This window comes from Hemiscyllium ocellatum, chromosome 6 (genome assembly GCF_020745735.1).
Source record: "Hemiscyllium ocellatum isolate sHemOce1 chromosome 6, sHemOce1.pat.X.cur, whole genome shotgun sequence".
Classification (NCBI taxonomy): Eukaryota; Metazoa; Chordata; class Chondrichthyes; order Orectolobiformes; family Hemiscylliidae; genus Hemiscyllium; species Hemiscyllium ocellatum.
The window spans coordinates 72,985,108-72,996,756 of record NC_083406.1 but is presented as its reverse complement, the minus strand read 5'-3'; the positions used below and the strand labels follow the sequence as shown (position 1 = coordinate 72,996,756).

The following is an 11,649-nucleotide window of genomic DNA, read 5'->3' as shown; positions in this document are numbered from 1 at the left end:
TAATCAGGGGACGGGCAGTAGAAGATTTCATACAGCTTGCTAGACTCATGACAGAACTTGAAAAAAACACAGAATCCATTGAGAATAGTTATTCTGGCATAAGAAATATGTTTCATGTTGTGAATCAGATAGGAACCTGTGACTGTACTGTATTGGCACAAACATTTTCCACTGCTATCAACTGAACAGTGCTCAGTCTACAGTAATCAGCAAGGTTTGCAAGGAAAAACAAGTATTGAGACAGCCAGTCAACAGCATATCCAATTGAGCAAATTGGCGAAACTATAACTGATATAACTTGGTGTAACACAGCTTGGTGAATACATGACTACGACAAATTCAAATCTAATATTAGCTGCTGAAATACTTGGAAGAGGCAAGTTCACATAGAATATTCAACTTCTTCATCTTCCTAGGAATAATTCTCAGCAACTGTTACAGAGATCATGGTGAGGCAAAAGTAGTTGACAAACAGCAGAGCCGAGGAAATGAACATGTTGGTCCCACTAACGATATAAAAACCTGGACAAAGAAGAATGTCCAAACAATCAACAAGCTGATGTTAAAGGTGAAATGCTCAGTACAAATGTCCAGGTGGATTGTAAATAAAAATCCACTGATACAGATTGAAAATCCAGTGCATACAACTCTATGGAAGCCATTGTTCAGAAGGGACAACCAACACTCAATGATTCAAGACCCTGCAACGAAGAAATTGCTTGTTTCAGCAGCAAAATGTTCTCTGTGAAGGAAGAAAAAGATTATAGGTATACAGTTTAAAGGAATTTATAGTCCTCAGACTACGAGAAAGACTTACAAAGACATCAGTCTTTCATGCAGCAAACTATCAGCCTTCCAAGTCTGAAAAGAATGCCTTACAGAAGAGTAATTAAACTTCCAGATGACCTGATGATTCAAAGTCAGAGTTGAGAGGGTGGATGGTTAATGGTAAATATAATGAAATACACAGAAATATAATATTAATAATGGAAAACAAATTAGTGGGGGCAATTGGAAATGGGTCTAAAATGATTAATATCCATTATAATGTCACTCAATCTTGTTGGCAGAATAGGTTAGAATCTTGGAGGAATGAACCCAAACCTCTGGCTGTCCTGAAACTCTCTGTAATAAAATCTATCTCATTATTGTAACCTTTTACATGTTGCTAATGTGCAATAAACTGTATCTTGATACATACAAAGGATTCTTCCAGTTAGACTAGATGTGGTTTCACATGCTGAAATAATTTGTCTCCTCCTATTCTGCTCTTCCTGTTTAATGGTTAACATTTCTTTAGATTCTCCCAGCACATGCAAATGTGAACCTGACATTGTGAATAAATATACAAACATGTAAATGAGACAAAACCTATTTATATACCATTGAGAAGACAATTTATCTTTGTTTCAACTCTCCAGTTGAATTAAACTCCCAGTTCTCTGTTTAAAAGCTTTGCAAAATCAAAAAGTCAGCACAGTACAGAAGGAAACTATTCAGCCCATTGTGTCTGTGCTACTCTCTCAAAGGAACATTAAACTTAGTGCCATTGTCTTGCCTTTGCTCCATAATCTGCCAACTGTTCCTTTTCAAATAACTATCTAATTCCCTTTTGAGTATATCAATTGAACCTGCCTCCATCACATTCAGGCAATGCACTCTGAAGAAAAATAAGAGTAAAATAGTGATAATATAGTGATCTCAGTGACAATTGTTGGTTTTCTGTTAATTTTGTTTTATGCAATATCATGTCCTGGAAAACATCTTCACATTGTCTGCAATTAAAAATCATTGCCGAAGTATAATTCAGATGTTAATAGACATGACAAAAACATACAGATGCTAAATTTGCACTTATATCTTACAGGATGTAAGTCACTTGTTTGGTTTAATAAATAAACTGAGTGCAAGAAGGGAAGTACAAGTTGTCTGTACAGCAGCTAGCTGTCCTTGTGTGTGAATTATATTGGCTCTATCTGCGCCAGGGTAGTATCACTTTATATACTGTTTTACTACAATCTACAGTCTTTTAAAACGCAACTGTGGCATTTCTCAGTTACTGTTTCTTGATTTACCGCATCTTATTTTGTACCTTTTAATACCTTTTGTAATGTCCTGCAATATAGGACCAAACCTTTAACTTGATATGTGGTGTCAGGTGTGGTAGCGCTCTCACATCTGAATCTAATGTATTTCAGATCAAGACCCACTCGAGTGACTTGAGTACATAAATCTAAGCTATATTCCAGTACAGTACTGAGCGAATTCACTGGAGATGCAATTTTTTTCGATTGAGTGTTGAAAGTGGGAATCACATGTTTATTCAAAACGGTAGTTCCTAAGAAGGGTCTTGCAAGACCAGGAGTAACAGTATTGCTTGAGGGAAGATTATTTAGAAGAAAGGAAAGACTTGCATTTACGTGGCACCTTTCCAAGCTCAGGAGATCCCAAAACACTTTACAACCAATGAAGTGATGTGACAGTGAATTTTCATGAAGCACGGTTTCATGAATACTGATAATGAGTGAATCATTTATGATGTTAGTTAGTTAAAGTGGGCACAACAACAGGGTAAATGGCGGTGACAAATAAGAGGCCAGAGACAATGAAGTAGAAATGGGGTGATGCGAATACAGTAGGATAGGACTGAATAGTATTATAAAGTTTAAGAATGTGACAGAAATATAACTGTACCAGCAGTAAACTTAAAGTATATAATTGAAGGTATCAAATTACATTCACAGCACTGTTTGAAAATAAATGGTTAAAATAACAATTTGATGTTGTTCACATCTGAAATGTTAACCTATTTATTTTGTTTTACCAGATGTTTTCAACATTTTCTGGTGTTAGTTCAAATTTCCAGCACCTGCAGTTCCTTTATTTTCTCATTAAACTATCATTGTGTTTACTATAGATATAACACCGTCTCCAACCTTATTCAAGGACACCTTTAGAACAGCTTCAGCTTCAGTATACTGCATATGAAAAAGGCCTAAAAATTGGTGACATTCTGCTGCAATTTTATCCACCTATGAGAATTAAATACTAAAGAAACAATTGTCTGCTGTGCTTAGCTTCCCTTGAAGGATACGACTCCAGCTCATTAACAGACTGAAGCTGTAAAATAGTGGGAGAGAATAAAACACTGAAATGTCAATCAGTGCTTGTTCGTCATTTTGAAATGCTTGCTTGTGCAGACAGCCTGGAGACATTTACCATACGTCCGTGAGAAGGCTGGTATTTTTATGGTATACGCATTTTGTACTTCCCTGGCATCTGTTTTATGAAAGAAGGGTGTGAGTGAGCTATTATTTAAAGCTGATAACAGGAAGTTGAATGCAGGCAAATCCCCACCCACTAACAGCATGGTTGCTGCTAAGGCAAGTGTAAAGAGAACAAAGAAATGACAAGCAAGGCAGTGAATAGTGCTGGTAGTATTCCAAAGGGCATACTTTCCCTGCTTGTGTGGCTTACGCGTGCTGGAAAATATCAAGTCCAGTTCAATCTTTGAAACATTAAGACTGTGGTGTTTGTTACTTGCAGGTAAGTTCAATAGTCTCTCCATTGTATCTGAGCGAAAAATCTGTGTTGTGCTCTGTTTATAACTGCATGTTGACCAGGACGTTCAAATCCCTTTCAAGGATTGAAACTGGTGCATTCTTTGGCTACAGGTTTTTTTTGAATAATAACAGATGCAGAACTAAAGCTCAGTAAATATGGGATATCTACTTTAAAGATATTTCAGTCTATAACACACTAAACAGATCATTGATTTTTACCAGCAAATGGCTGGTTGGTTTTGTACAGTTGAACAATGCACTTTAGATCTAGCTTTTACAATATTTTCTGAATGCTGAATTCTTTTACATTGAATCGGTTGTACTCTCAGCAGCGCTCTGTGCAGCAGGACGTTTACCATACTGACCTACTGTGAGTTATAGCGCTTCCCCTTATGGCTAATATTCTGTAAGCAATCAGTTCCAGCTTTCTGTTCAGAAGGAAAATAATTTATGCACCTTGCTGTCTGCCACATTTTTGGGACATGGAGTTATACTGATGCCTACTCTCCAGGTACGATATCATCCCAAGGATAGTTCATTGAAAAGAAAATCTTTGAAACATGTTGCATCCTTTAATTAAAATGCCAAATGTTAGCTCTTGAGTAATTTAGAAGACTATTCAAAATTACATTCAATATAAGGGAGCCTTTTTCCCTTTCTTCTCTCCTGAATGCTGTGTGATATTATTCATGTCATATATTTGTGGAACTAACCACTGACACCTTTTGGTTGGGTAAAAGGCTGCTATCAATTCTCTTTTCTATACTGTGTCTAAAGTATTGAGTATAGGAGTTGGGAGGTCATGCTGTGGTTGTACAGGACTTGGTTAGGCCACTGCTAGAATATTGCATGCAATTCTCATCTCCTTTCTATTGAAAAGATGTTGTGAAACTTGAAAGGGCTCAGAAAAGATTTACAAGGATGTTGCCAGGGTTGGAGGATTTGAGCTATAGGGAGAGGTTGAATAGGTTAGGGCTGTTTTCCCTGGAGCGTCAAAGGCTGAGAGGTGACCTTATAGAGGTCTATAACATCATGAGGGGCATGGATAGGGCAACTAGACAAGGTTTTTTTCCCTGGGGTGGGGGAGTCCAGAACTAGAGGGCATAGATTTAGGATGAGAGGGGAAAGATTCAAAAGAGAACTAAGGGGCAACTTTTTCATGTAGAGGGTGGTACGTGTATGGAATGAGCTGCCAGAGGATGTGGTGGAAGCTCATACAATTACAACATTTAAAAGACATCTGGATGGGTATATGAATAGGAAGGGTTTGGAGGGATATGGGCCAGATTCTAGCAGGTGAAGCTAGATTGGGTTGGGATATCTGGTCGGCATGGACGTGTTGACAGAAGGGTCTATTTCCATCCTGTATATCTCTATGACTTTAAAGACCTACTTAGTTAAAAGTAGTAGAGGATTAACCACCTGTGAGTCATAATAAGGAAAAGCACTTCTCTCAACAACAAGGTGTACTTTATTGCATGACAACAATCAGAACAAATTGCATTGGTTAATTCAGCATAATTACAGAGATGACACTAAAATAAAAGCAAAATAAAATGGATACTAGGTATCTGAAATAAAAAGAGAATGCAATGCAGAAACTCAGCAAGTCTGGCAGCATCTGTGGTCAGACAGAGTTAATGTTTTGAGTCCAATTGCACTCTTCTTCAGAAGCCCAGAGATGAGATGGCTGATCCCATTGAGATCTAGGGTTGCTCTTTTCGATTCTCCACCCAGGATTGTGTGACATCATTAGAAGGATTGGATTAAATATAGTCTCCAATATTAACCCTTCCTGAGCCATTACCTTCTATAACCGCTCATAGGTTTCCAATCCTCCAGTACTTCATGAATAGTTGTCCAGGACAAAACTAAGGGGTAGGATAATGACAGAATGAAGATTTGAACACAGCTTGAGTTTGGATGTTTTCTTTATAATTGGTGAAAGCTCATAAGAATTATTGATATCACCACATGATAAACTGAATAAAGTGGAAAACACAACTATTCCCTTTCAAAATCTGTTTCCAGTTTGATTTACAGCTTAGTAGTTTTTGTCCAAAGTATAAATTATCCAAGTTCAAAAGCAGTCAGGTGGTAACTCAATACCATGCCATTGCTCTACTCTGAGCTTGAGTAATGAGTGTTAACAGGTTGCTTGACGTGGGACCATCAGTGCGAAACAATCCTCCACTTGGCTGTAGGACAAATGCCCTTCAGTCAGAAAGATTCAGGTTGAGAATGTAACCAATTTCAGTCTTGAGTATATAGGACTGAATTGTTAGGGTCCCACCCTCACTTACTGCAGCACTGAATGCCATAAATCGGGCAAAGGTAATAGGGCATGGAGTACACATTGGGAAAAGTGAACTCAGTTGAGTCATTTAAATTGAGTGCATAGGACATGCATATAGGTTATGCAGGTTGTGAAGAAGGCAAATGGTATGTTGATATTGAGAGAATTCAAGTACAGGAGCAAGGAAGTCTTGCTGCAATTTCACAGGGCCTTGGTGAGACCATACCTGGAGTATTGTGTGCGTTTGTGGTCTCTTGTCAAAGGAAGGATATTCTGGCTATGGTGAGAATGCAGATACAAGTTTCCATTCCTGGGATGGCAGGATTGACTTACAAAAAGAGACAGGACAGGTTAGGACTTTCTTTATAATGGAGTTTAGAAGAAAGAGGGGCACTTCATAGAAACCAATAAAATTCTAACAGTATTAGGGAGGGCAAATGCAGAAAAAATGCTCTCAATGGCTGGGGAATGCAGAACAAGGGGTTACTGTCTAAGAATAAAGAGTAGGTCTTTTACGACTGAGATGAGAAGAAATTTCTTCACCTAGAGACTGGTGAACTTGTGGAATTCTCAGTCACAGGAAACCTGAGGCCAAAACAAAGATTCTGGGTATCCAAGATGGAAGACAGGAAAAAATTCTGGCTGTAACAGGCTGTTCCTTATTTGAAACATCTGGGTTTTGGAGGTGATTTCCTCGAATCCTAGGAGCCGCAATTACTGTTTTATATGCAGATGCATTGTTTTGAACTTTGGGTGGCACAGTGGCTCAGTGGTTAGCACTGCTGCCTCACAGCACCAGAGCCCCAGGTTCGTTTCCAGCCTTAGGTGACTGTCTGTGTGGAGTTTGCACATTCTTCCCTTGTCTGCGTGGGTTTCCTCCCTCAGTCCAAAGATGTGCAGGTTAGGCAAATTGGCCTTGCTCAGTTGTCCATAGTGTTAGGTGCATTAGTCAGAGGGAAATGGGTGTGGGTGGGTTACTCTTCAGAGGGTTGGTGTGGACTGGTTGGGCCAAAGGGCCTGTTGCCATACTGTAGTGAATCTAAGTGGCACTTTTAAAAGAGAGAGGAATAGACAAAGGCAGCACATGGCGAGAGAGAGAGAAAAAGAAACCCACACTGCTAAATGATACAGCAGTGAACCTGCGCAGTTAATGCCTTTGCTGTTTGAATTTGTGTATTGTTGGACTTTAGAGTGCATCTGGGAAAATTAACAAACAGTGAAATTCACAACTAATCTTGGAGGAACCTGTTTGGAAGAGGACACAGCACAGAGACAGGTAGGTGAAGATTTTTAAGTGTAGCCTCACAGTAAATCTATAGTAGTGAATAGAGTGGGTTCTGTTTTGATTAAATCTTTTATTGAGATATGTCTCTTGATTAAACTTAAATATATAAGCCATAAGTATGAAGTTAGCCTGGAGCCGTGTTTTGCAGAGGAATAAGACAGTGCTATTTTCTGGGTCTGTACATTGAAAGAAGCAAAAATGGCCTTTAGAAGAGTGATATGCTCTTTTTGTCAGATGTGAGTTCAGGGAGAGCTTACATGTCACTGAGGAGTATATCTGCAATAAATGCCATTGGTTGCAAATCCTATCAGATTGAATGGATCAGCTGGAGAGATAGTTAGAGGCAATGAGGAATTTAGGGGATGTGAGGGATGGCAATTATACGAAGGGAGAAAAGTTGCAGACACAGTCACATAAATGGGTTAACTACAGGAAAGGTAAGTGAGGTAGGTAAGGAGTGAAGGAGTCCTCTGTGGTTATCTCCATTTCAAACAAGTATGCTGTTTTGGAAAATGTGATGAATTCTCTGGGGATTGGAACAAGTTTCTGGTATCAAGACTGGCTCTAATGCAATGAGGGTTACGTCGGGTTCCAAGAGATCAATTGTGTGAGGGGACTCTCTAGTCCGAGGCACAGACAAATGTTTCTGTGACCAGGAGCAAAATATCAGTGTTGAGTTTGCTTCCCTGGTGCCAGGATCAAGGATGTCTCAGAGAATGTACAGAATGTTCTCAAAGGGGAGAGGGACCAACAGGAGGTGATTGTACACATTGGAACCAATGACAGAAGAAGGGAAAAGGATGAGATTCTGGAGGGAGAATTAGGCAGTAATTTAGAAAGGAGATCCTTGAGAGTAATAATATCTGGATTACTCCAGTGCTGTAAGCTAGTGAGGGTAGGAATAGGAAGACAGAGCAGATGAATGCATGGCTGAGGAGCTGGTGTATGGGAGAAGGATTCACATTTTTGATTATTGGAATCTCTTCTGGGGTAGAAGTGACCTGAACAAGAAGGATGGATTGCACCTTAATTGAAAGGGAACTGGCAGGGAGATTTGCTAGAGCTGCTCGGGAGGATTTAAACTATTAAGATGGGGGTGTGGGACGCAGGGAGATAGTGAGGAAAGAGATCAGTCTGAGACAAGAAGCGAGTCAAAGAGTCAGGGCAGGCAGGGACAAAGCAGAGAACAAGCTAAGACTGATAAATTAAACAGCATCTAATTTAACGCAAGAGGCCTAACAGGAAAGACAGATGAACTCAGGGCATGGTTAGGGACATGGGACTGGGATATCATAGCAATTATAGAAACATGGCTCAGGGATGCACAGGACTGGTAGCTTAATGTTCCAGTATACAAATGCTACAGGAAAGGGAGGCAAGAAAGGATGGGGAGTGGTGTTTTTGATATGGGATAGCATTACAGCTGTACTGAGAGAGGATATTCCTGGAAATATATCCAGGGGAGTTATTTGGGTGGAACTGAGAAATAAAAAGGGATGATCACTTTATTGGGATTGTATTATAGACCCCCTAATACTCAGAGGGAAATTGAGAAATAAATTTGTTAGGAGATCTCAGTTATCTCTAAGAATAATAGGGTGGTTATGTTTGGGGATTTTAACTTTCCAAGCACAGGCTGGGACTGCCATAGTGTTAAGGGTTTAGATGGAGAGGAATTAGTAAAGTGTGTCCAAGAAAATGTTCTGATTCAGTATGTGGATGTACCTACTAGAGATCTACTTGGTCTACTCTTGGGAAATAAGGCAGGGCAGGTGACTGAGGTGTCAGTGGGACAGCACTTTGGGATCAGTGACCATAATTCTATTAGTTTTAAAATAGTGATGGAAAAAGATAGATCAGATTTAAAAGTTGAAGTTCTAAATTGGAGAAAGGCTCATTTAGATGGTATTAAGCGAGAACTTCCAAAAGCTGATTGGGAGCAGATGTTTTCAGGCAAAGGGACAGTTGGAAAATGGGATGCCTTCAGAAATGAGATAACGAGAGTCCAGGGACAGTATATTCCTGTTAGGGTGAAAGGAAAGGCTGGTAGGTGTAGGGAAGGCTGGATGACTAAAGATATTGAGGGGTCGATTAAGAAAAAGGAAGCATATGTCAGGTATAGACAAGATAGATCGCATAAATCCTTCAAAGAGTATAAAGGCAGTAGGAGTATACTTTAGAGGGAGATCAGGAGGGCAAAAAGGGAACATGAGATAGCTTTGGCAAATAGAGGTAAGCAGAATCCAAAGGGTTTTTACAAATACATTAAGGATAAAAGGGTAACTAGAGAGAGAATAGGACCACTCAAAAATCAGCAAGACGGCCTTTGTGTGGAGCTGCAGGAGATAGGGGAGATGCTAAATAAGTACTTTGCATCAGTATTTACTGTGGAAAACAAAACGGAAGATATAGAATGTGTGGAAATAGATGGTGACATCTTGAAAAGTGTCCACATTACAGAGGAGTAAGTGCTGGATGTCTTGAAACACATAAAAGTAGATAGATCCCCAGGACCTGATCAGGTGTACCCCAGAACTCTGTGGGAAGCGAGGGAAATGATTGCTGAGCCTCTTGCTGAGATATTTGTATCATCAACAGTCACAGGTGAGGTGTCAGAAGACTAGAAGTTGGCTAACGTGGTGCCATGGTTTAAGAAGGGTGGTAAGGACAAGCCAGGGATCTATAGCCCAGTGAGCCTGATGTTGGTGGGCAGGTTGTTGGAGGGAATCCTAAGAGACAAGATGTGCATGTATTTGGAAAAGCAAGGACTGATTAGGGATTGTCAACATGGCTTTGTATGTGGGAAATCATGTCTCACAAACTTGATTGAGTTTTTTGAAGATATAACAAAGAAGATTGATGAGGGCAGAGTGGTGGACATGATCTATATGGACTTCAGTAAGGTGTTTGACAAGATTTGCCATGGGAGACTGGTTAGCAAGTATAGATCTCACGGAATACATGGAGAAGTAGCCATTTGTATACAGAACTGGCTCAAAGGTAGAAGACAGAGGGTGGTGGTGGAGGGTTGTTTTTCAGACTGGAGGCCAGTGACCAGTGGGGTGCCACAAGGATTGGTGCTGGGTCCGCTACTTTTCGTCATTTATATAAATAATTTGGATGTCAGCATAAGAGGTACAGTTAGTAAGTTTGCAGATGACATTAAAATTGGAGGTGTAGTGGACAGCGAAGAAGGTTACCTCAGATTACAACAGGATCTTGATCAGATGAGCCAATGGGCTGAGAAGTGGCAGATGGAGTTTAATTCAGATAAATGCGAGGTGCTGCATTTTGGGAAAGCTAATCTTAGCAGGACTTATACACTTAATGGTAAGATCCTAGGGAGTGTTGCTGAACAAAGAGACCTTGGAGTGCAGGTTCATAGCTCCTTGAAAATGGATTAGATTAGATTCCTTCCAGTATGGAAACAGGCCCTTTGGCCCAACAAGTCCACACCAACCCTCCAGAAAGTAACCCACCCAGACTAATGCACCTAAAACTGGGGCAAGTTAACATAGCCAATTCACCTGATCAGCATATCTTTGGATTGTGGGAGGAAACCTGAGCACCTGGAGGAAACCCACACAGACATAGGGAGAATGTGCAAACTCCATGCAAACAGTCACCCGAGATGGGAATCAAACCTGGGCTTCTGACACTGTGAGGCAGCAGTGCTAACCACTGAGCCACCGTGCCGCCCCAAGTTGCAAGTGGATAGGTTAGTGAAGAAGGCATTTGGTATGCTTTATTGGTCAGAGTACTGAGTACAGGAGTTGGGAGGTCATATTGCGGCTGAACACTTCATTGGTTAGGCCACTGTTGGAATATTGTGTGCAATTCTGGTCTCCTTCCTATCAGAAAGATGTTGTGAAATTTGAAAGTGTTCAGAAAAGATTTAGGTTTAGGGTGAGAGGGGAAAAATTTAAAAGAGACCTAAGGGGCAACTCTTTCACACAGAGTGTGGTAGTGTATGGAATGAGCTGGCAGAGGAAGTTGTGGAGGCTAGTGCAATTGCATCATTTGAAAGGCATTTGGATGGTATATGAATAGGAAGGATTTAGAGGGATATGGGCCTGGTGCTAGGATATCTGGTCGGCATGGATGTGTTGGACCGAAGGGTCTGTTTCCGTCCTGTACATCTCTATGACTCTATTGAAGACCTTCAAGAAAGATGTAGATTTAGTTCAGACATCTAAAGGGATCAAAGGAAATAGAGTGAAAGTGGGAATAGGGTTCCGAGTTGAATGATCAACCATGAACATATTGAATGACAGAGCAGGCTCAACAGGGCAGATGGCCTACTCCTACTCCTACAATCTGTGTTGCTAACAAGCATACACAATTTTCACTTCATAATTGGCCTAAACCAGCAGAATATGTTTCACAATTTAATGGTGGAGAAGTACATGTTCTTGAGGAGGGTATTAGGCATTTAGAAACGCCAAATATAAAGTTATTTAAGTCCCTTGCCCTTTAAATGTTTCAAAAAAAGTCTTTCTCCCTAT

The 11,649-nt window shown here is 40.2% G+C and overlaps 1 protein-coding gene across 1 annotated transcript in view; it reads left to right on the top strand.

Annotated features, from left to right (window-relative positions):
* Nucleotides 1-3,354: 3,354 nt before the first annotated feature.
* Nucleotides 3,355-11,649, top strand: part of st6gal2a (ST6 beta-galactosamide alpha-2,6-sialyltranferase 2a) — an 82,298-nt gene continuing 74,003 nt past the window's right edge. The window contains exon 1 of the mRNA XM_060826665.1: nt 3,355-3,546. The gene's annotated coding sequence lies outside the window, so the exon portion shown is untranslated. The remainder of the gene's footprint in view (nt 3,547-11,649) is intronic.